Consider the following 26,815-nt stretch of genomic DNA (forward strand, 5'->3'; position numbering starts at 1 on the left):
TATGTTAAAGGCCATAGGGTAGCTATTATTTTACTTTTTGATACTACAGCATGGATATCATAACAGTACTAAAGCCAAAGGGCAGCTATTATATTACTCTTAGATGGTATGGAATAGATATTACATCAATGAAGCCCTCACAGCAGCTACTTCATTTATTTTAGATGCTCTAGTATGGATATTATATTAATGTCAAAGGCCACAGTATAACTAAAGTATTACTTTTAGATGCTATACTGTGGATATCTTATTACCATTAAGATCCACAGGGCAGATATTATTACTTTAAGATGATAAAGAATAGATATTACATGAGGAACAAGGCAACAGGGCAGCTATTATATCGGTTTTAGATGTTATACAATAGATATCATGATAATAAAATAAAGGCTATAAGTCTTCTATTGTGAGATTTAGATGCTATGCTATGGACATTATATTAGTTTAAAGGTCAAAGAGCATATATTATATTCATATTTTATGCAGTAGGATGGATATTATCTTCATATTTTTGGCCACAGGGCAGTATTATATTGGTTTTTGATGCTGTAGTATGTATATGATATTATTATTAAAGGCCACATGGCAAGTATTATATTAGTATTAAATGTTACAGTATGGATAGCACATTTTTATTAAAGGCCATAGGACTTATAGTAGTTTGATATGGATACTTCATTAATATTAAAGACCACAGGGCAGATACTATATTAGTTTTAGATTCTATAACATGGGTGTTATATTAATATTAAATGTCATGCAGCAGGTGTCCAAATTGGTTTAGATGCTACAGTATGAATATCACATTATTATTAAAGAACCTGGGGAGGTTATTATCTTATACTTAGATAGTATTGTTTGGATATCATATTCGTACAAAAAGCAATTGGTCACCTGTTTTATTAGTTATATTACTTTTAGATGCTATAGTATAAATATTATGTTAGTGTTGAAGGCCACAGAGTAGCTATTTTATTTATTTATTTATTTTTATTTTTTTAATTTTTTATTGTGGGTTGTTCAAAACATTACAAATTTCTTGACATATCATATTCCACACTTTGATTCAAGTGGGTTATGAACTCCCACCTTCACCCCATACACAGATTGCAGAATCACATCAGTTACACATCCATTGATTTACATATTGCCATAGTAGTGTCTGTTGTGCTCTGCTGCCTTTCCCATCCTCCCCCCTCCCCCCTCCCCACCTCTCCCCTCCCCTCCCCTCCTCTCTCTCTACCCCCTCCACTGTATAACCCTGAGGGTCTCCTTCCATTACCATGCAATTTCCCTTCTCTCTCCCTTTCCCTCCCACCTCTCATCCCTGTTAAATGTTAATCTTCTTCTCCTGCTCTTCGTCCCTACTCTGATCTTAGTTACTCTCCTTATATCAAAGAAGACATTTGGCATTTGTTTTTTAGGGATTGGCTAGCTTCACTTAGCATAATCTGCTCTAATGCCACCCATTTCCCTGTAAATTCTATGATTTTGTCATTTTTTAATGCAGCTATTTTAAAGTAAAACTTTTTAAAAAGAAGCTGCAGTTTGGATGTTACATCAATTAAAGTCCAATGTGCAGCTACTATTTAAATTTAGATGTTCTAATAGGATATTGTGGTAACATTAGAGGCCAAAGGAGAGCTATTATATTAGCTTTAGATAGTACATTATGGATTTCATATTAAAATTAATTGCCACAAGGCAAGTATTATATTAGTTTCCAATGCTATAGTATTGCGATCTCATTGATATTAAAGGCCATAGTGCACTTATTTCTTTAATTTTAGGTGCTCTGCTATGGATATAACTTTGGTATTAAAGGTCACAGTGCAGTATTAGTTTTAGATGGTATATTACAGACATCTTATTAACATGACAGATGACATTGAAGCTAAATACATTCATTCTGGATCCCATGTTATGTATATTGTATTAATGATAAAGGCCACAGGAGAAGTATTGTATTCGTTTTCCAGGCCAAAGTATGGATATTTCATTACTAATAAATGAAGCAGGGTAGTTATTATATTAATTTTAGTTGCCATAATATATGAAAGGTATATATATATATATATATATATATATATATATATATCATATTAATATTAAAGGTCATAGAGTAGCTACATATCATATCAGATACTTACTAAAGATGTTATGTTAATATTAAAGCCAAGGGCTTTTAATCAGTTTTCTATGCCAGAGTATGGATATCATGTTAGTATAAAAGTCATAGGTCAGCCAATAAATTTAGATGCAATAGTATGGATATTATACTAAAATTAAATGTCATACAGCACCTTGTAGATTTAAAATCTATATTACTGATATTATGTCAATTACAAATATCATAGGGTAGTTATTATAATAGCTTTGGATACTATAGCATAGATATCATATTAATATCAAAGGCTGTAAGGCAGCCATTTTTTCAGTCTAGATATTATAATATGAATCTCATATTTATACTAATGGCCCCAGGTCAACCATCTGTAACTTTTAGTTGCTTGAGCATGGATATTGTTTTTAGTATCAAATTCAACATGGCAGTTAGTTTCTTACTTTTATCTGCCTCAAAGTAGATATTATATTAAAGGTGCTATAATATAAATATATTAATATTAAAGGCCACAGAGTACCTATTTATCAATTTTAGATATTAGAGTATAGATATTAGATAAATATTAAAATCCATCAGGAAACTATGATATCAGTTTTACAAGCTGTAGAAAGGGTGTTAAAGGCCACAGGATGCAAGGCCATGAATATTTCCACAGGACATCCATTACATTTGTTTTAGAGGCTATGGATATGACACTAGTATTACATACTACAGTGCAGCTCTCATGTTAGTTTTAGATGCTTCATATGGATATCACATTAGTAATAAAGACCACAGCACAGCTACTATATTGGTTTTAGTTACTACATTTGGATATCATATTAGTATAAAAGGTCTCAGGGCGGCTGTTATATTAGTTTTAAAAGCATATAGTACAAATATTAAATTAATATTAAATATCAAAGTTCTGCTATTATATTACTTTATGATGCTATACTACGAATATTACATTAATATTGACACTCATATGACAGTTATTACATTGGTTTTAAGATGCTACAGTATGGATATCATGTTAATATCAAAGGCCACAGGCCAACTATATGTTAAATTAAATTCTATACATGGATTCTACATTAATATCAAAGCCATAGAGCAGCTAATATATTGAAATAAGATGCTGCAGTATACATTTATATTATTATTAAAGGCCAAAGTTCACCTATTATAATAGCTAAATGTTATTGTATCAATATTATATTAATAAAAAGCCAGAGTTCAGATGCTATATTAATTTTTTGATGCTATTTCATAATTTAATTATAAAAAGGTCATATGTCAACTATTAGTTTAGATAGTGAAGTATGGATATTACATTGGTATTAAAAGCAATTATTTTTATTAGTTGTAAGGGCTATTGCATGGCTATCATGTTAGTATAAAGGCCACATAACACATTAACTTAAAATGTTATAATATGCATATTACATGAATATTAAAGGCCACAGGAAGATATTATATTTTAGATGCTATTGTATAGATATATTACTATTAAAGGCTATAGCATAACTATTATATTAGTATTAGATGTGAAAATATGAATATCATATTAATATTAAAGGACACAGAGCACCTATAGTATTATGTTAGATGCTCTACTATGGATTTCATATTAGTATTACATACCACAGAGAGCTATCATATAAACATGCTATTAATATTGATGTTAAAGGCCACAGAACAGCTATGATATTAGCTTTAGATGTTATAACATAGTGTTGAAAGCCATGGAGCAGTTATTATATTACTTTAGGATGCAAGACCATGAATATTTCCACAGTATTAAAGAACACAGGGCAGTATTATATACATGCTATAATATAGATATCATTTAGTATTAGGGGCCTCAAGGCAGCTGTTAAAATAATTTTACAATCTGTAGTTTGGATATGACATTACTGTTGAAGGCCGAATGGCATATATTTTTTATCTGTTTTAGATGATATATTATAGATATCATCATATTAATATATGTTGGGGACCACAATCAAGTCAAGATGGTGCAGTTTGCCAGGAGGAGTGGTTTGTGACAACGCCACCCAGCCATTAAGATGATGGGGATTCCTTATTGGCTGATTGCCATATCTGGATGATGCTAATTGAGTCAAGCTGTGTGTAATTAGTTAGGTATATATACCTCTGCTGTTCCACAATAAAGTGGCTCCTGCTACCTTGGGTGCCCACTAAGTTCCCACTGAGTTTCCCTGCAATAAAACAGTTCCTGCTTGAACCTTCAAGTTGCTTGTCACCTCCCTGTTATTTTGCCCAGCCGGACTGCGGCAAATATAAAAGGTCACAGTGCAACTGCTCTTTTAGTTTTAGATTAGGATGGGTATCGTGTTAATAATAAAGGACAAATGAAAGACATTACACTAGCTTTAGAGGATACAGTAGGGATATAATATTAAAGTCTAGAGGGCAGCTACTATATTAGTTTATTGCTTTGTTTTTAGATATACATGGCAGTAGATTGCATTTTGACATACATACATGGAGTGCAACACTATGGATATTATATTAATGTTAAAGAGCATGGAAAAGCTATTTCATTTATTTTACACAATATAGTATGTATGTTACATTAGCATTTAAGGCCACAGGGCAGTTGTTATATTTGTTTGAGGTGCTGTAGTGTGAATTTACATTAATAATAAAAGCCACAGAGTAGTTATTACATTAGTTTAACTAGTATAGGATACACATTATATTAATATTAAAGGCCAAAGAGCAGCTATTATATTAGTATTAGATGCTATAATGTGGATATCATATTAATAATAAAGGTCACTTAACATATATTACATTAGTTTAGGATGCTTTAATGTGGACATTACATTACATCAAAGACCACAGGTCACATTTTATATTAGTTTTAGATGCTATAGCATGACTAGTACATTAATATTACAGAACCAGGATACCTATTACATTAGTTTAAGATGTTATATTATAGGTATTATGTTACTATTAATGGCCACAGAGCAGCTATTATATTAGCTTGAGTTGCTATAGATGGATATCATTTTACTACAAAAGGCTGCAGGGAAGTTGTTATATTAGTTTTGGATAATATCACAAGGATATTATACTAATAATGGTCACAGGACAGCTATTATATTAATTTGTATTAATTTTAGATGCTATGTTATGAATATAATAATCCAGGAGTCTCAGGGCAGCTACTGTATTCATTTTAGATGCTATAATACAACTATTACATTGATATTAAAGGTGATGGAGCAGCTATTATATTTATTTTTAAAAATATATTATGGATATTATGTTAGCATCAAAGGCCACAGGGCAACTATCACATTAGTTTTAGATGCTATAGTATATGTGTATTATATTAGTAATAAAGGCCACAGGGCAGGTATTTTAATAATTTCAGATACTACACTATGCATATCATACTAGTATTAAAGTCCACAGGACAATTATTATATTAATTTTAGATGCTGTACTATGAAAATTGTCACAGTTTTAAAGACAATTTATAGCAACACTATATTAGTTTTAGGTGCTATATTATGAATATTAGTGTAAAAGGTCACAGGCAACTAATATATTGGTGTAAGGTTCTATAGTATGAATATAACATCAATATTAAAGGCTTCTGGGAAGCTATTTTATCACTTTTAGAGCTATAAGCATGTGTATCATATTAGTATTAAAGGCCTCAGGGTAACTATTATTTTGGTATTAGATGCCATAGTATGAATATCATATAAGAAACAAAGGGACAATGCTAATTTAAGATGCTGTGTATCGATAATACATTAATATTAAGGGACACAGGGCATCTGTTATATTAGAGGAGATTAGGCAGTATGTATTATGTTAGATTGAGATACTGTTGTGTGGATATCATACCACTGTAAAAGACCACAAGGAAACTATTATATTAGAATTAATGCTATAGTGTTGATATTATTCTAATATAAAGGCCACAGGGCAGCTATTATATCAATTTTGGATGCTATATTATGGATATTTTAATAGTTTTCCAATCATAGTGCAGCTATTGTATTAATTATAGATATAATATTAATCTAAGATGCTACAATATAAATATTCCACTAGTATTAAAGGTCACGGAGAAGATAGCATATATTAGATGCTATAGTATGGATATCATTTTAATATGAAGGCCACAGGATAGTAATATATTAGCATAAGATGCTATAGCATGGATATTACATCATTATTAAAGGCTGAAGTGCAGCTATATTTATTCTATGTGGTAGTGTATGTACACTGGTATTAAAGGCCAAAACTCAGCTATTATATTAACATTAGCTATGACAGTATGCATATCATATTAAAAAATCTATGTTATAGTGCAGCTACTATATTAGTTTAATGTAGTATAGTATTGATATTGCATTAATACTGAAGGCCACAGTGTAGCTATTATATCAGCTTTACATGCTATTGTATGCATATGACATTAGCATTAAAGGCCACACAACAGCCATTATTACAGTTTTAGATGCTGTATTATGGATGTCATAGGACAATAGTAGGCCATAGAGCAGCTATTTTCCTCATTTTATGTATATCTATATGGATATTGTATTAGCATTAAAGGCCACCAGCCAGGTATTGTATTGGATTTAGAAGGTATAGTATGCATATTATATAAGCACTAAAGGCCAAAGGTGAGTTGTTATATTAGTTTTGGAATCTACATTATGGATATTATTTTAATATTAAAAACCACAGAGCTGGGCATGGAGGTGTATGTCTATAATCCCAGTGGTTTTGGAGTTCAAAGCCAGATTCAGCAATTTAGCAAGGCCCTGGGCAATTCAGTGAGACCTGTCTCTAAATAAAAAACCAAAAACGGTTGAAAGTATATATGGCTTAGTTCTTGAGTTCCCCTTAGTTCAATCCCCAGTTCAAAAAAGAAAAAAAAAAGCCACAGGACAACTATTATATCTATTTTTGATGGTATAGTATGGATAAAATATTAATATTAAAAGGCCACAGGACAGTTATTATACTAGTTTCAGAGGCCACTTGATTGTTAACATTAAAGACTGCAGGGCAGCTATTATATTAGTTTTAGATGCTATGGTATAAATATTATTAGTATTAAAGACTACAAGGCAGCTATCATAGTATTTTTTAGGTACCATAGTGCATATTGTATTAATATTTAAAGCCACAGGGAAGCTATTACATTAGTTTTAGAGGCCACAGCATGTATATTATATTAGCATGAAAGGCCACAGGACAGCTATTATATTAGTTTTAAATGATACAGTATGGATACCAAATTATGATGAAAGGTCTTAGGATCTTTTATTTCTCTTAGATGCTATAGTACAGATATTGTATTAATATTAAAGGCAACAATAAAGCTCTTATATTAGTTTTAGATGCTTCAGTATAGATATCATACTCGTTTTAAAGGCCATAAAAAATATATTATTAGTTTTACATGATAGAATATGGTGAACATGGGACTGGGTTTGTGGCTCAGCGTTAGAGCACTCGCCTAGCAAGTGCAAGGCCCTGGGTTTGATCCTAAACACCACATAAAAATAAATAAATAAATAAAATAAAGTTATAGTGTCTGACTACAATTGAAAAATAAATATTTTTTTTAAAGAATATGGTGAATGTATTAGTGTTCAGGCAACAGGGGAACCATTATCAGTTTTAGATGCTATAGCATGGACATTATATTGTATTAAAGACCACAGGGCAGGTCTTTGTCAGTTTGGGATGGTATAGTATGAATAGATTAATATTAAAGGCTATAGGGAAGCTATTATATTAGTTTACATGGTATTATGGATATTATATTAATATATTAAAAACCAAAAGATAGCTATTAAATCAGTTTTTGATTTTGTGTTACAGTTACCACATAAATATTAAAGACCAGGAAAAAATTACTCTATTATGTTTTAATACACATGATATTAATATTAAGGGCAATATAGAAGAAACGTTTTAGAGACCACATATGAATATTATATGTAAATAAAAGGCCAAACAGTAGCTATGAAATTAATCTTAGATGCTATAGTTTAGCTATCATAATACTATTAAGGCCACAGGAAAACTATAATACTAGTTTTAGATTCTACACTGTGGATATTACATTAGTATTAAAGGCTACAAGGCACCTATTATATTAGTTTAAGATGCCAGAATATGTATGTTATATTAGTTTTTAAGGCCTGAGGGCAACTAAACATTAATTTAAGATGCTACAGTATGGAGATTACATTAATATTAAATGCCATTGTACAGCTATATTAGTTTTAGATCTATAATATGGATAGTACATTAATATTATAGGCTGCAGGGCAGCTATTATATTAGTTTGATAGTATAATATGGATATCATGTTAGTATTAAAGCCTACAAGACAACTTTGTATCAAGTTAAGATGTTGCATTATAGTTATTATATTAGTATTAAAGGCAACAAGGCAGCTATTACAGTAGTTGAAGAGAGCATTAATGTATCAGTTTTCAATGCTATTGTATAAATATCATGTTAGTATTAAAGGTCACAGGGTAGCTATAATGTTAGTTTTAGATGCTATAGGGTGAATATTCTATTAACATTAAAGGCCACAGGGTGCCAACTACATGTTTTAAAATCTGTGATACCAATATTATATAAATTATAAATGTCAGAGGGAAGCTATTATATCAGTGTTTCATTCTATATTATAGATATTATATTAATATAAAAGGCCACAGGGCAGCTTTTATATTAGCTTTAGATTGTATAGTATGGTTATCATACAATATGAAACATGGAAGGACAGCAATTGCATTAGTTTTAGAATGTATAATACAGATAATATATTAATTATAATCACCAAAGAAAAGCTATTTGATTACTTTTGGGTGCCATAATAATAATATGTATAATATATTATTATTAAATGCCATAGGGCAGTCATTATTAGTCTTTGATCCACTTTGTGTTTTGTGCAGGGTGAGAGATAGGGGTTAAATTTTATCTACTACATATGGACTTACAGTTTTCCAAGCACAATTTATTGAAGAGGCAATCTTTTCTTCAATGTATGTTGTTGGCACCTTTGTCTACTGGGAGATAACTGTATTTATGTGGATTTGTCTTTGTATCTTCTATTCTGTTCCACTGGCCTTCATGTCTGTTTGGTACAAATACCATGCAGTTTTTGTTACTATACCTCTGTAGTTTAATTGAAAGTCTGGTATTGTGGTACCTCTTGCTTTGCTTTGCTTGCTAAGGATTACTTGGGCTATTCTGAGCCTCTTATTTTTCCAAATGAATTTCATGACTGCCTTTTCTATTTCTATGAAGAATATCATTGGAATTTTAATGGGAATTGCATTAAGTCTGCAATTTTGGTAGTATGGTCATTTTTACAATAACAATTCTGCCTATATAGAACATGGAAGATCTTTCCATCTCCACAATTTCTTTCTTTAGTGTTCTGTAGTTTTCATTGCAAAAGTTCCTTTGCCTCTTTTGTTAGATTGATTCTCAAGGTTTTGTTTTGGTTTGGTTTTGAGGATACTGAGAATCGACAGTTTTCCTAATTTCTCTTTCAGCTGATTCATCATTGAAGCATAGAAATGCAATTGATTTTTGGATGTTAATTTTATATTCTGCTATTTTTCTGAGTTCTAGAAGTTTTCTGGTGGAGTTTTTTTGTTTGTTTGTTTGCTTTTTGTTTTTTTGTACTGGGGACTGAACTCAGGGGCACTCAACCACTGAGCCACATCCCCAGTCCTATTGTGTATTTTATTTAGAGAAAGGATCTCTCTGAGTTGCTTAGTGCCTCACCATTGCTGAGGCTGGCTTTGAACTTGCTGGCTCAGCCTCCCAAGCCACTGGGATTATAGGCATGTGCCACTGCACCCACCTTCTGGTAGAGTTTTTTTTGATCTTCTAAATATAGGATCACATTGTTGGCAAACAGAGATAGCTTGAGCTTTTATTTTCCTATTTTTATCCTTTTAATTTCTTTCTTTTGCCCAATTTCTATGGCAAGAGTTTCAAGGACTATATTAAATAGAAGTGGTGAAAGTAGGCATCACTGTCTTGTTCCTGTTTTCAGAGGGAATACTTTCAGTTTTTCTCTAACTAGAATAATGTTGGCCTTGGGTTTGTCATATATAGCTTTTACAATGTTGACATATGTCCCTTCTATATATAGTTTTTCTAGTGTTTTGTACATAAATGGATGCTGTATTTTATCCAATGCTTTTTCTGCATCTATTGAGATAATCATGTGATTCTTGTCTTTAAATCTATTTATGTGATGAATTAATTTATTGATTTCCCTCTGCTGAACTAACCTTGCATCCCTGGGATGAAACCCACTTGATCATGGCATATTATCTTTTTAATGTGCTTTTTGTATGTGATTTGCCAGTATCTTAAGAATTTTTGCATCTATGTCCATCAAGGATATTGATCTGCAGTTTTTTCCCCTTGATGTATCTTTGTCTGGTTTTGGTATCGGTTGATACTGGCTTAAAGGAATGAGTTTGGCAAAGTTCCCTTCTGTTCTATTTTATAGAATAATTTGAGAAGGATTGGTACTCATTCTTCTTCAAAGGTCTGTTAAAACTCAGCTGAGAATCAATTGGTCCTGGGCTTTTCTTTGTTGGTAGGCTTTTTTAAAAAATATTTATCTTTTAGTTTTTAGGTGGACACAATATATTTATTTTGTATTTTTATGTGGTATTGAGGATCGAACCCAGCACCCAGAACATGCCAGGCAAGTGCGCTACTGCTTGAGCCACATCGCCAGCCCTGTTGGTAGGCTTTTGATGGACATTTTCAATTTCATTACTTGGAATGGATCTGTTTAAATTTTCTATATCCTCCTGATTCCAGTTGGGTAGGTCATATGTCTCTAGGAATTTGTTAATAGCTTCAAAATTTTCTAGCTTTTTTGAGTATAAATTTTCAAAATAGTTTCTGATAATCCTCTATATTTCAATAGTGTCTATGTTGATATTTTGTATCATAGATTTTAATAACTTGAGTTATTTTCATTTGGTTAGCTTGGCTAAGGGTTTATAAATTTTGTTTTCTCTTGTATTAGGACTGATGCTATAATATCAGTTTATGATTCTAATATCAAGTTGGTATTGAAGGCCACAGGGAAGTTATTATTTTCCATTTATATGTTACAGTATGAATATTACATAATATTAAGATCACAGACCAGGTCTTATAGTAGTTTAAGATGCTAAAGTATGCACATTGTGTTAGTATTAAATACCAAAGATAACTTATTTTATTAACATTAGATGTTATAGTGTGCATATTATATTAGTATTAAAGGCCACAGTACATCAACTAAATTAGTGTTTGATGCTTGCTATGGATGTTTTAATAGTAATAAAGACCTCAGAGCAGCTGTTACATTAGTTTTAGACACAGTAGTATGGACATTACTTAATGTTAAGGCCACAGGGCAGAGATTAGATTAGTTTTATAATCTATAACACAGATAATACATTAATTATAATCACCAGAGGTCAGATATTTTATTGGGTTTAGATGCTATGATATGACTATCATATTAGTATTAAAGTTCACAGGGGAGTCATTGTATTAGTTTATAAGCCACAGTATGTACATTATATTAATATTAAAGGCTACATGGCAGCCATTATTTTAGTTTTAGAGGCCATTCTATTAGTTTCAATATGCTACAGTATGGATTCTACGTTAGTTTATTAAAGGCAGCTGAGCAGCTATTATGTTAGTATTAGATGCCATGTTATGGACATCATATTAGTATTAAAGGTCACAGAACTGCTTTTGTGTCAGTTTTAGATGCTATAATATCAATATTATGTTAGTATTAAATACTATAGTGCTTTTATGTTGGTTTTAAATGCTACATATAATACATAATATTATAATACATAAATAAGATATATATATCTTATTTTCCTATTTTTATCCTTTTAATTTCTTTATTTTACCCAATTTCTCTGGCAAGAGTTTCAAGGATTATATTAAATAGAAGTGGTGAAAGTAGGCATCACTGTCTTGTTCCTGTTTTCAGAGGGAATACTTTCAGTTTTTCATATATATATATATATATATATATATATATACACATATCAAACTACTGATATTATTGTTAGTATTTAATACTAGTTTAAGGCCAGTTTAGCTATAATATTGGTATTAGTTGCTATGCTCTAGATATTATGTTAGTAATAAAGCCTTCAGAGCAGCTTCAGAGGCTGTAGTATGGATATTACTACTATGCATATTAATATGGATATTATAATGGATATAATACATTAATATTAAAGGCTATATTTATTATTTATTAGTCTTAGATCCTATAATATGAATGTTATATTAGGATTAAAGGCCATAAGACAGCTATTATAATAGTATAAGATACTATAGTGTACATATTATACTAGTATTAAAGACCATCAGTCCATCATTATCTTAGTTTAAAAGGCTATAGTATGGATATTGTGTATGGATATTATAAGATCACAGGGCAGATATTATATCAGTTTTAGACAATATAGTTTTATGTCATATTAGTACTGAAGTCACAGTTCAACTATTATATTAATTTTATTCTATAACATAAATATCACATTAGTATTTAGGTACAGAGGCAGCTATTTTATTAGCTTCAGATGCTTATACTTTTGATATTATATTAGTCTTAAAGTTTTCAGGAAACTATTATGCTAATTTTTGATGCTACAGCATAGATATCATATTAGTTATGAAGGCTCCAGAATAATTATTATCTCAATTTTGGATGCTATAATATGGATACTATATTAATATTAAAAGGGAAAAGGGCAGTTATTATTTCATTTTCAGAGATCACACTATGAACATTGTATTAATATTAAAGGCCACAGGAAGGCATTATATAAGGCAGATATTATATTAGTTTCAGATGCAGTAGTATGGACATTAATATTGATGATCACAGGCAGGTATTACATTCATTTTTGATGGTTTAATGTGGATATTACATTAATGTTAAAGGCCACAGGGCAGTTATTGTATCAGTTTTAGATGCTATAATATGAACATTTGTACTAGTATTAAGGGACCCAGGGAACATATTATATTAGTTAAAGATGCAATAGTATGGATACTGCATTAATATTAATAGCAAAAGGGCAGGTATTGTATTAATTTTTAGATGCTATAGTATAAATATGTTAGTACTAAAGCCACAGCCTACCTTTTATATTAGCTTTTAATTCAATAATAAAGATGTCATATTAATATTAAAGGCCATAAGACATTATTTTAAGGTGCTAAGTATGGATGTTATATTAATGTTAAAGACCACCTGACATCTATTATATTAGTTTATCTTTTAAAAAAGGAGAAAAAACATTAAAACATTAAGGAAGGAGATGGGGTTGTGGCTCAGTAGTAGAGCACTTGCCTGTGAGGCATTGGGTTTAATCCTCAGCACCACATAAATAAATAAAATAAAGGTATTGTGTCCATCTGCAACTAAAAAATATATTTTTTAAATATTAAAAAAAACATTAAGGAAAACAAGTAATGGAGCACACTAAGGCTCCATCTTTTTGGGCTCAGGACCCTCCCTCAATGTTCCTCCTTTCCTACATGTCAAGTTCCTCAGAAAACACCCAGGCTGGCCATGTTATGATGATGAGGGTCACAGCCTCAAGGAAGGGGCCCTTCTATAAGGTGAGCCTTGCTGAAAGAGAAGAGAATGAGCTCATATCCAGGCTCCCCTCAGCTCTCAGGCCCAGGTTGGGGACTTTCTAGTCACCCTCCCCACATTTTCCTCATCTACCACTGGTCCATCCAGAAGATTCTGAGGCCTCTCCCTGAGGCTGCTCTAAGGAGAAGGAAGCTCCGTGCATCCCCCAAGCTAGGCATCAGCCCAAGGTTGCTCTGAGGAGAAGGGAGTTCCTGGCATCCTAGAGACATGACCCATGAGGGTCCCCAAGCCAAGAGTCTGGCTAAGGCTGCTATAAGGAGAAAAAAAATCTCTGGGCATCATAGAGACATTAACCATAATGTACCCAAGTCAGGAATCTTCCTCAGGCTGCTCTGAGAAGGGAGCTACAGGCATCCATGAGGGTATGCAAGCCAGGCATCTCCCTCAGGCAGCTCTGAAGAGAAGAAAACCCTAGGTGTCCCTAGAGACATGACCCACAAGCATCCCCAAGCCAGGCATCTCCCTCAGGCTGCTCTGAGGATAAGGGAGCTCCTGGTGTCCCAAGAGACATGACCCACTAGGGTCCCCAACCCTGGCATCTCCCTCAGGCTGCTCTGAAGAGAAGGGAGCTCCTGGCATCACTAGAGACATGACCCATGAGAGTCCACAGTGAGGCTCACCCTCAGGCTGCTCTGAGAAGGGAGCACCTGCCGTCCCTAGAGACTTGACTCATGAGGGTCCCCAAGCCAGGTGTCTCCCTCTGCCTGCTCTGAGAAGGGAGCTCCAGGTGTCCCAAGAAACATAACCCAGGAGGGTCCCCAAGCCACACATCCACCTCAGGCTGCTCTGAGAAGGAAAACCCAGGCATCCCTAGAGACATGATCCAGGTGGGTCCCCACGCCACACATCCCCCTCAGGCTGCTCTGAGAAGGGAGTTCCTGGAACCCCTAGAGACATGACCCATGAGGGTCCCCAAGCCAAGCATCTCCCTCAGGCTGCTCTGAGGAGACGGGAGCTCCTGGCATTCCTAGAGACATGACCCCAAGCCACGCATCTGCCTTAGGCTACTCTGAGGAGAAGGAAATCCCAGACGATCCTAGAGGCATGACCCACGAGGGTCCCCAAGCCAAGAATCTGGATAAGGCTGCTCTAAGGAGAAAGAATCTCTGGGCATCATAGAGACATAAACCACAATGTACCCAAGTTGGGCATCTCCATCAGGTTGCTCTGAGAAGGGAGCTCCAGGCATCCCTAGAGATGAGATCCATGAGGTTATGCAAGCTCAGCCATCTCCCTTGGGCTGCTCTGAGGAGAAGGGAAGTCCTGGAGTTCCTAGAGACATGACCCATGAGGGTCCCCAAGCCACGCATCTCCCTCAGGCTGCTCTGAGGAGGAGGGGGTTCCTGGCATCCCTAGAGACATGACCCACAAGGGTCCCCAACCCTGGATCTACCTCAAGCTGCACTGAGGAGAAGGAAACCCTAGGCAACCCTAGAAACCTGACACATGAGGAGTCCCAAGACAGGAGTCCCCCCTCAGGCTGCTCTGAGAGAAGGAAGCTCTTAGTGTCCCTAGAAACATGACACACAAGGGTACCTAAGACAAGCATCATCCTCAGGCTGATCTGAGGAGAAGGGGGTTCCTGGCACCCCTAAAGACATGACCCACAAGAGTTCCAACCCTGGCATTTCCCTCAGGCTGCTCTGAGGAGAAGGGAGGTCCTGGTGCCCCTAGAAACATGACACAGAAGGGTCCCCAGCCAGGCGTCTCCCTTGGGATGCTCTGAGGAGAAGGGGGGTTCTTGGTGTCCCTAGAGACATGACCCACAAGGGTCCTCAACCCTGGATTTCCTTCAAGCTGCTCTGAGGAGAAGGAAACCCTAGGAGACCCTAGAAACATAAAATATGAGGGTCCCCAAGACAAGCATCGCCCCCAGGCTGCTCTGAGGAGAAGGAAGCTCTGGGTGTCCCTAGAAACATGACAATGAGGGTCCCCAAGACAGGCGTCCCCCTCAGGCTGCTCTGAGGAGAAAGGAACCTCAGGTGTCCCTAGAGACAAGACTCATGAAAGTCTCTAAGCCAAGAGTCTGCTGAGGCTGCTCTGAGGAGAAGGGGCTCCGGGAGTCCCTGGAGGCATGACCCACGAGGGTCCCCAACCTGGGTGTCTTTCTCAATCTGCTCTGAGAAGGGAGCTCTGCCCCTCCCTGTGGAGTGACCCAACACTCCCGTGAGCTGGGGCTCTCCTGGGTTGTTCCTGAGGGGGAAGCCAGCTCCTCAAGGAGGCGTCATTAAAGATGGCAGCAAGACCCTGCCCCTTATTAACCAGGCCCCTTTGGCCACGCCAGCGCAGGAGCTGCTCACAGCTCAGAGGCAGGGCCTCTCCAGGCTCCCTGGTGAATGTCAATGCTTTCTTGCTCCCTCAGGAGTTACTGAATAAAATCTGTTCCTACTGCTGTAACCAGATCTGGCTGTGGCACCATGAGGAGTGGAATCTCAGGAGAGGAGAAATGGAGTCCAGGAGACCCCCTCACTGCACCCCAGCCCTGCACTCCACCAAGCTAAGTGCTGCAGCAGCCTGAGCCAAGCAGACAGATGCACTGATGGAGGCAGCCTCAGGGAGTCCAGACACTCATGCACCCAAGGGCAGAAGGCCAGAAACAGACCACCACAGAGGCTTCTGGGATGTGAAGTCTTAGAGACAGGGTGACTTAGCCAGGGACTGTCCCATTTTATAATCAGGGGTTTTAAGAAAATCTGTTAAATCCCAGCCCAGAATGGCCACTGTCAAGTCGAGGAGAACCTGAGCTCAGAAGCAAACTCCCAGAACCCCAGGGTGGTTCTAGACAGTTAAGTCCATCCTACCAGCCGTCCTCTAGTAGCAGAGGTGTCTGGGAGCTGCCAGCCACAATGCCCACCCTTGACTCAGGGCAATCTAGATAATTCAGTCTGTCCTACCTTCCCTTCTCTCACCATAGAGTCCCCTGGAAGAATTGGATGCACATTCACTCAGCATTTGGGTCAGCATATCAGGTGTCCTGTCCACACAAGCCTTGCCATAGAGGACCTTGGGAGCTGAGTGCCACAACTACTCTGCCATAGAGGACCTGGGCAGAGTCGTCATGCTCTGACCATGCAGCCCTCCCGCAAGAGACCTCTGGGAGATATGGGCCAGAAGTGTATTTTGGCACTCTGCCACCCAGCCCTCAATGTGAAGGCTTTGGAAGACACAGACCCCCAAGTTTTCTGGGCAGTGCAGTCTGGTGTTCTGCAGGTGAAGCACTCACTCTGGAAGCCTAAGTGGGCTGCAAGCCATGTGTTTGCCTGGCAGCCCCAGGATAGTGTAATCCATTATTCTACAATGCAGCCCTTGCTCTGGAGGCTGCAGATCCCCCCAAAATCATGGAAAGTATTGTCTGATACTATGTTGGTATAGCCTCACGAAGTTGGCTCCTGTGGCTGTGAACGCCCAAGAATTCTGGACACTGTAATCAGTTCTTCAGCCCTGACTTCAGAGGTCTCTGGGAGCTGTGGGCCACTTGGTGTTCTGGGTAGTGTAGCAATCTACCCTACCTAAGTGGACCTCTTCATCAAGGCTCTTGATAGCTGCCTGCCACATTCCTGTCCAGGTATTCCTGGGGACTCTGGATAGCACAATCCAAAGCTCTACCCATATAGCCCTCACAGGAAGATGTCTGGGAGCTTCCATTCCCCCAGGAATCTTGGGTAGTGTAGTCTGACCTGCGTTCATAGCCCATGCCATGGAGGCCTCTGGGTGTTGCAGGCTGCATGCTTGCCTGGATGTCTCCCACCAAAGATTCTGGGTAGTAAAGTTCAGCTTTCTCCAGTTCTCATCAGGGAGGATCCTGGGAGTTGCAGCCCCTGAGAATTGAGTGTACAATTCTCAGGGGCTGCTGATACACCCCTGCCAGGAGGACTATAGAAACTGCAAGCCACAAGCTTGCCCTGGTACTCTGAGGATTTTAGCTGGTATAATCTGGTGCTCCTCCAATGCAGCCCTCTCCATGCAGGCCTCTGAGAACTGCAGCTACATGTTCACCTGGGGATTCTGAGAAGTATTGTAGTCTGGCCTTCAGCCTGCACAGTTCTCACAGTGGACATATCAGTGAGTTGTAGTCTGTACATTCTCCTTGACACTCCCCTGTCCCAGGATTCTAGGTAGTGGAATTCATTTCTCTAGTCTAACAGTCCTGACCATAGAGGATTCTGGAAGCTACAGCTCCCTAAAAATTATGGGAAATGTAGTCCAGTGTTTTGCTTGTGCATCACAGAGGATCCTGGGAGCTGGCACACCTGAGGATTCTGTGTAATGTAGTGCAGTGTTTTGCCTGCACACCCCTACATCAACAGGACATGAAAGCTGAAGTCCACATGCTTGTTCCGGTAATATGAGGATTCTAGGTAGTGTCATCCAATGCTCTAGCAATGGAGCCCTCAACAAAGAAAGCTCTCAGAATTATAGGTAGCCTATTCATCCAGGAATCCTCAGGGATTCTGGGTAGGGTAGCCCAGTATTCTTCCCACACAGTCATGACCATGTAGGGCCATGGGAGCTGCAGGCTATGCATTCACAAAGGCATGCCCAAGAATTCTGGGCAATGTAGTCTGGCTTTCTGATCTTGCAACCTTCATCACAGAGGCTCTGGGAGATGCAGGTACTGAGAATTATGTACAATATATACTCTGCTGTTCTGCCTATGCAGCCCTCACAGCAGAGGCTGCTGGGAGTTTGGGGCCCCTGACAATTCTAGGTGGTGTGGTCCTGCACTCTGCCTACAAAACTCTCACTGTTGGGTTCATAGGTGCTGAAGGCTATACCCCAAGGATTCTGAGTAGTGAAGCCAGATGACTACCCACACAGCCAGTATCCTGGGACTTACCAGACAGCTCACCCTGCTGTGAGCAGGATCACCCAGCAAAACCCACTATCATCTGGCTTCTTCTACAAAAAAAAATTTAGTCATGTAATGGGAAGAACTCTTTAATGCAACCACAATAATATTTTCACAGTAGAAATAATCACAGATAATTCCTTAATCCCATATGCCCAATCAATACACAGATTTTTCCAATTGTTTCAAATTAATTTTATAGTTTTAAATATAAATAAATCTGCTTCATACTAGGAGCATCCATTGCGTGTGATTAATACATCTTAAGTCCTCCTTCCTTTTCTTTCCATGTAACTTACCTACTGATAAATAGTAGGTAATTAATACTGCACAATTTTCCAGTCTGGGTTGGGTTTGGTTAGGTTTTCTTGCAGTGCCTGGATTTGAACCCAGACCTTCACACATGCTCATCACCCCTCCACCACTGAGCTAGAACTCCATCCATTAGATTATTCTTTTAACAGACACAAATACAATATTTACACTTAAAGTAATTTGGGGTTTTAATATATCCACTTTTCAATCGGTATTTTTCAAGTACTTTAACACTATAACAAAAGTGAGCCATAACCAGGCACAGTGGTGCATGCCTGTAATCACAGAGACTCGGGAGGCTGAGACAAGAGGATATCAAGTTCAAAGCCAGCCTCAGCAAAAGCAAGGTGCTAAGCAACTCAGTGAGACCCTGTCTCTGAATAAAATACAAAACAGGGCTGGAGATGTGGCTCAGTGGTTGAGTGCCCCTGAGTTCAATCCCTGGTACCAAAAAAATGAGCCATTATAACATGAATAAAAACAAGAAATGAGATGTGCATTAGCTCTTCCCTCAGTGTGGCTTCAGATGCTGGGCCCTCCTTGCCCTCCTTGCACCATTCTGAGGTTGTATCTGTATTTCCCCTTTCTGTCCTAGGATTTCTCCCCAGAAACACCTCCAATCCCAGTGAAACACTTTGACATGCTATGTTGGCAAGTGGCCAAAGCCTCAATAAAGGATACGTTTGTAAAAATAAGTCTGACTAGAATGTTACCAGGGAAAGTAAAGAAGGTAGCAGGGCTGCTTCCTCAGCACACAGTGCAGCAGCAAAGAAGGAAGCTCTGGTCCTCACCATGGACACTGCCACCCAAGCATCCCAGGCCACGGTGTCTTCCCAGGAGGGTCACCAGGAGAAGGAAGCTATGGCCCTCTAGATGTCCTCGTTCTTTTCAGGTGTCCCCAGGCCACGGTATATCCCAGGTGAGTCACTAGGATAACGAATCTCCGATCCTCACTGTAGCCATGGCCCCCAAGTGTCCCCAGCAGGGTCATCTCTCGAGGTGGATCCTGAGGATTAGGAATCTCTGGTCCTCACTGTAGGAGGTGTCCTCCCAGTGTCCCCAGCAGCAGCATCTCCCAGGGTGGGTCCAGAGGAGAATAAACACTCCCCTACAAGGATCCCCAGGCTTCCCCAACTGTGGGGTCTTCCCAGGTGGATCCCAGGAGAAGGAAGCTCACTGTAAACACAGGACATCCACTCCCTGAAGGTGGGCTCCTCCTAGGAATAAGAGAGTGACTCTGTGCGCCCCCTGCTGGTCGATGTGGATAGCACAGGACACTGGGAGCTCCTTGTTTAACCATGGCTAAGCACCCCCTCATGGCAACACTGGTAAAACTCTGAAATTTGTTCTAATTACTCCAGAACATCAAACAGAAATAGAGCATACCATCCCACGTCTTGATCTAAATGGGTGGAAATAACAAAAAGCAAAGTAAATAGCCACTGGAAAAAAGTCCTTTGATTTCCTATATATTATAAATAATATGTAAGAGTTTTTGAAGTTTGAAAACTAAAATTAAAAAAAAAATTTGAGAGGGTGAGTACCATGGATTGAACTCAGGGGCACTCGACCACTGAGCCACATTCCCAGCCCTATTTTGTATTTTATTTAGAGACAGGGATCACTGAGTTGCTTGGCGCCTCACTGTTGCTGAGTCTGGCTTTGAACTCGCAATCCTCCCATCTCAGCCTCCCAAGCCGCTGGGATTACAGGCATGCACCACTGTGCCCAGATAAAGCATTACCATTTACAATAGCACCCCCCAAAATTAAAGTCCTTAATTAAAATCTTAAAATACAAACGTACTTTCAGAAAACCTTGAATACAATTGAAAGAAAACAAATTTAATATAAATGAATGCAGACATTCCTTGTTCAGGATTGGCAGACTAATATAGTTAAGATAAAGTGCTCTCAACTTGTTCTGAGCTTTTTTTTTTTTTTTTTAAGAAAGGTCTATTTAGTTCTACTGCACATTTAGAGCTGTTTACTTAGTTTTTTACTATTGAACTTTTGGAGTATCTTATATATGCTGAATATCAACCCCATGCCAGATCTATAGAAAATGAATTTTCTCCTTCCATTCTGTAGGTTGTCTCTGCACTCTGAGGAGTGTTCCTTGCTGTGGAATCAGCCTGAACTTTGCATCTGTACAGCACACAGGGGAAGCTGAGAAAACAAATCTGACAGTTTCTTGGACTTTTTCTTAATTTTGCAGTACTGCGTTCTCATGGGTGTCCATCCACAAGGAAGTCACCAGATCACAGTATGCACCCTGGCCTGAGTAAAGGGATATGTGGAGGAAATGAGCTTCCTGCTCCTCACAAAGCTGATTCCACATGGGTGGCATTCGTACCACATCAGTTGCCTCTTCTGGGGATTTCCACTTAGTACTCAAAGGAAGGAGATGTAAACTTACTTTCTCAGCGCAGATGCACATTACAGCAGCTGTTCTCCAATCCTTCTGGCTAGCTGTCCTCTTTGGAACAGGCTGCTGTGTGCTTGGATCATGCACAACCATCTCTGATTATTCCTTAGGACGCTGGGGGTCTCACATCAACCTACACATGCTTTTCTACTCTGCATCATTCAAAATCAAGAAGATAGTTCCTAAGTCTGTCAATTTACACCCGTGTTAAATTCCTCGGGAAGATGGTGATGTTGACCTAGAAAATGAGGTCGCTCCTTTACATATTGCTCTGATTTTTAGCAGTTGTTGTGTTTTGCACACTCTGCCATCTGAGAGACTTTCTCGGTGTCCAGAGGCTGCAGAGGTGTTAATCTGTTGTTCCAACTTAACTTTTCCCTTCATTTTCATTGAGCCATAGTGGCCCTGAGGTTAGCAACTGTAGCTCCGACCCACCGAAATCCTGCAGGTGTCCTCTAGGTGAGCAGAGTGTCCCTGCCTCCAGGGGACTGGTGGCCGCGCTGTGGGAGTGGAGCAGAACAGGTGAGCCTGGAGGAGAAAGGGGGCTGGGGAGCCTTCAGGAGAAAGGGCAGAGCCGTGTGCGCGGAAGCTTGGCCCACAGTTTCCACTGCAGGACAGATCAAGCACCTTTCAGAAACCTACAACCTGGCTTCTGTCCACCAGGTATCTCCTATGGGCAACACAAACAGGGGACCCGGGACCCCTGAAGCCACACCTGGAAAGGGCAAGTGGCCTCCCAGGCTGCATAAAGTCAATCCAGGGTGCTGAAGTGGGAGAAAGGACTGCGTTCCAGGTCGTGATTTCTGAGTTCTAATTCCGCTGCACCCTGGCCCAAGCCTGTGTGGTTAGGCCATGGGACTTAACACCTCTGAGCTGTAGTTTCCCATCTGCGCCAGGCGGTGGCAGTGCTGTCCTGGTTCCCGCCGTATGGGAGGCGAGGAGCTGGTGCTTTCAGGGTTGGAAAGCGCTCTGGGGCTCTGCAGCACTGCCACCCTCTGGGCATGGATCCTGCTCCCCTCTCCATAGCTCTGTATTCAGCTTGTGATCACTGCAGCCATGATGTAATTCCACATAGGTACTCGCCCATACTTCAATATACCCCACATTGTTTGGAGAACCATGCAGTAAATGCCCTCATTTGCCGGGCTGGGATGTGGCTCAGTGACTGAGCGCTTGCCTCAAACATATGAGGCCCTGGGTTCGATCCTCAGCACATAAAAAGAAAATAAAAATTAAAAATGAATGCCCTCATTTGCTATTCCCCCTTTCAAGACTTAAACCTTTCTTTCAAGCTTTGGATCTGAGATTTTTCAGTGTCCGATACAGGTGGGTTTGGTTTTTCCTTCATCTAAGACTGGGCCCTGCAATATGGTGGCGCCAGAAGCTGATAGGCATGAGGTGGTGTTTACACATGATGTTGAGGCTGGGACAAAGTTATGTCTAGGAATAGTGACTGAGCCTGAACCAAAATGTAAGGAGTTTTGAGAACTGTTGAGTAAACACCCAGGCCCTGCCTCTCTGGGTGTTTATTCAACAGTTCTCAAAACTTCTACATAGCATACATGAAAGCAATTCACAGGAGAAAGGCAAAAAGGAAGACTACAGAAGGGATCCTACACTTGGCTGGGCTCTGGGCACGGCTCTGACCGGTGGCCCTTCCCCTTGGGGCACTAAGCCCCGCCTCCTTACTGCCAGGAGGTTCCCTGTCCTACAGACACGAGGTTGTCCTCATCTTGGACACAAGAGTTTTCCACCAAGGCCTTCTGGGTTCCAGCAAAAGTTCAGTGTCTAAGCCCAATGGATGCTACTGAAAAGAGCAGGCAGCTGCAAAAGGGGGATGTGAAAGGCTGGCCAAGGGGAAATAAATGCAGGTTTGCCCTTGCACAGAAATGGGCTTTCAGTGAAATGGGCTTTCAGTGGACACACTTTGTGCAATAAAGTGGCTAACTCTGAGATAAACAAGATTGATAAGCATTTAGCCAAACTAACCAAAATGAAAAGAGAGAAGACTTACATTAATAAAATTAGAGATGAAAATGGAGAAATCACAGACATTACAGAAATTCAACAGAACATTAGGGACTATATTGAAAACTTATACTCCAATAAATTGGAAAACCTAGAAGAAATAGACACATATAACCTGCTAAAACTGAATCAAGACGACATAGAAAACCTAAACAGACCAATAACTAGGAATGATATAGAAACCATAAAAAATGCCTTCCAAAAAATAAAACCCTGGGACCAGATGGATTCTCAGCTGAATTCTACCAGACCTTTAGTTTTCGGCGGACACAACAGCTTTGCTTGTATGTGGTACTGAGGATCGAACCCGGGCCGCACGCATGCCAGAAGAGCGTGCTACCACTTGAGCCACATCCCCAGCCCTCTACCAGACCTTTAAAGAAGAACTAAAGCCAATACTCCTCAAATTATTCCATGAAATAGAAAGGAACGGAGCACTTCCAAATTCATTCTATGAAGCTAGTATCACTCTCATATCAAAACCAGATAAGGTCACATCAAGTAAAGAACACTGCAGACCAATATCATTGATGAACTTAGACTTTTAAAAAAATATACCTAATAAAATATTAGCAAATCATGTTCAACAACATACTAAGAAGATTGTACATCATGACCAACTTGGTTTTATACCAGAGATGCAAGGATGGTTTCATATACACAGATCAATAAATGTAATTCATCACATAAGTAGAATTAAGGGCAAAAATCATTTAGTCATCTTAATAGGTACAGAGAAAGCCTTTGACAAAATTTGGCACAAAATTTGACAAAATAAAAGCAATGAAGAAACTAGGGATAGAAGGAACCTACCTCAATACCATAAAGGGTATATACGAAAAAACCTAAAGCCAACCCCACAGTAAATGGGATAAAACTGAAAGCATTTCCTTTAAAATCAATAACAAGACAAAGATGTCCACTCTCACCACTCCTGTTTAATATAATTCTAGGCAGAACCATTAGGCAAGAGAAGAAAATACAGGGATTAAAAATAGGAAAGAAAGAAGTCAAATTATCACTGTTGGCAGATGATTTGATCCTATACTTAGAAGATCAAAAAAAAAAAAAAACTCCACCAAAAGACTATCAGGGCTAATAAGCAAATTTGTCAAAATAGCAAGTTACAGAATCAACATAAAAATCAGTAGCTTTCCTATACATCAATAATTAATCTGTAGAGAAAGTAATCAAGAAAACTATTCTATTCTCAATAGCCTCAAAGAAAATAAAATACCTGGGAATAAATCTAACCAAGGAGGTGAAAGATCTCTGCAGTGAAATCTATAGAACATAGAATAAAGAAATTGAAGATGACTCAAGAAGATGTAAATACATCCCATGTTCATGGACACAAATGAGAGCTTTCAAGGCCCCTTCTTTTTTCTGATATGGCTCACAGGAGTCAGAAAGCAGTGTACTTAGTACTGCCAATTCACCACAAAGCCTGTCTTTCAAACATATCTTAAATAATAAACTTTAACAGGCAGGTGACAAAAATCAGGGAAAAGAAGTCATAAAGGGCATGTCGCTTCATGCCCTCTCCAGGTACCACCTCCCAGCATCTTCAGCAACATGGAGGGTCCTTAACCCCTGTCCTTTTGCTTTTCATTTAATGATTCATTAAATAATTGCTCATGTGATCACCTGAAACTTCAGACCCTCAATCCTCCCCAAACTTGTGGGAGGGCTCAAGTTCCAATGAGTTAATCACAGAGTTGGTTCCACTGCACCCAGCCATCCAGGGCCACCCAGGAATCATAGACCATGGTTCACCTCCCTGGCTGCAAATAGACACACTGCTTCATAGATTGAAGGACCAGGAGGTTAATGCCAGGAAACTGGGTCAAAGACAAAAAAAAAATTTTTTTGAACCCAGGGACACTTAACCACTGAGCTCCATCCCCATACCTTCATTTATTTATTTATTCAACTATTTTATTTTTAGATAAGGTCTTCCTAAGTTGCTTTAGGGTATCAATAAGTTGTTCAGTATGGCTTTGAATCTGCCTCACCCTCCCCAAGGCACTAGATTAACAGGCATCCAACACTGTGCCTTGCTCGTATTTCTTAAAATCATGACTCACCAACATACATAAAGAAATAAATGGCGTGTGTGTGTGTGTGTGTGTGTGTGTGTATATATATATATACACACACATATATACATTTCAACTTGAAAAAGAACTTGAATACACACTGCACTAGCAAACATGAAAAGATGCTTAACATCTCATTAATTATGTACATGTAAGTTAAAGTCACAGTGAAATTTCCTCACTCCTGTTAATATTGTTGGGAAAAAGTATAATGGCAGCCACACCCCCAGGAAAAAAAACCCTACATGGCGCCTGAGGAGCTTCTCTTCCTGCCTCTCCCTTTCCTGCAGACACCAAAAACCCCCGCCGGCGCCAATTTCAAATCTCGCTGGCAGGAAACCTTAACCCCAATAAGAACTAATTTCATGGGCTCCAGAACTGACATCTAGAAGAATTTACCAATAAACGAGTGACCCATCATTTACCTAAGCCCTGCCATCTCTCCTTAGATCTATATAAACCCACAGCCTTTTGTATTAAAGTGGAACTCTCCCGGCAAAGTGTCTTGCGTGGAGGAATTCTTTCAAATATAACCATTATCAAAATAATTTAAAATAGCAGGTGTTGGGACATTTTACCTCCCTTGGGACTGCAGCCATTATTGGGTGTTGGCTGAGGTGGCCTCATGGGTTCTTCCAGAGCATTTCCGTATACATGACCTGGCTGGATTGGCGTTCCTGGGCTTTTAGCCCGCGCACACGCTTTTAACGTTAGCCCTGCCTAATGGTTTAATCTGAAATCTGCCTAGGCCCCTTAGTGATAGTGATGTAATTGCCCCTTATTGGTTCTCACTACTGTCTCTTCTTACACCCTCCTATCACTATATAACCTTGTCCCTGACACAATAAAGTTGAGATTGCTGCACCTCTATGGTTGACTCAACTCCCTACTCGGTGTGATTCTTGGCCAGGCTGGGTGGCCGGCCGGGTTGCGACACTTACCCTCTCGCTCAGCCCCTCAGAGACGACAGGCTGGTCCTGCCTGTCTCCCACGTACCCTTGTTGCAGGGAGCGACAAGCAAGCTTTGGTAAGAATGAAGACAAATGTGTGACCTGTGTGTGGAATAATTGCAGTTTCATCAAAAAGTTAAAATTAGAGTTATTAGAATTATCATAGTACTCAAGTCTGTTCCTAGGTTTTTACACTAAAGAACTGAAAGAAGGTATTCAAAGCAAAATGTGTATGTGTTCTTTCCATCTGTTTAAGTCAAGAAAATGAGGGACAGGCTCAGAAAG

The 26,815-nt window shown here is 38.8% G+C and overlaps 1 long non-coding RNA gene across 2 annotated transcripts in view; it reads left to right on the top strand.

The window, feature by feature from the left end:
* Nucleotides 1–22,925, top strand: part of LOC124099312 (uncharacterized) — a 65,407-nt gene extending 42,482 nt beyond the window's left edge. Inside the window, exons 3-4 of one of the 2 annotated variants that reach the window (XR_006853924.2) lie at nucleotides 19,622–19,945; nucleotides 21,117–22,925. This is a non-coding gene — a long non-coding RNA (uncharacterized LOC124099312). The remainder of the gene's footprint in view (nucleotides 1–19,621; nucleotides 19,946–21,116) is intronic. The other variant, XR_006853925.2, reaches the window with a different exon arrangement.
* The last annotated feature ends 3,890 nt before the right edge of the window (nucleotides 22,926–26,815 follow it).

The sequence above is a fragment of the Marmota monax genome, unplaced genomic scaffold (genome assembly GCF_021218885.2).
Source record: "Marmota monax isolate L192 unplaced genomic scaffold, Marmota_monax_Labrador192_F-V1.1 WCK01_AAM20220418_F8-fsc00086, whole genome shotgun sequence".
NCBI classification, from domain to species: domain Eukaryota; kingdom Metazoa; phylum Chordata; class Mammalia; order Rodentia; family Sciuridae; genus Marmota; species Marmota monax.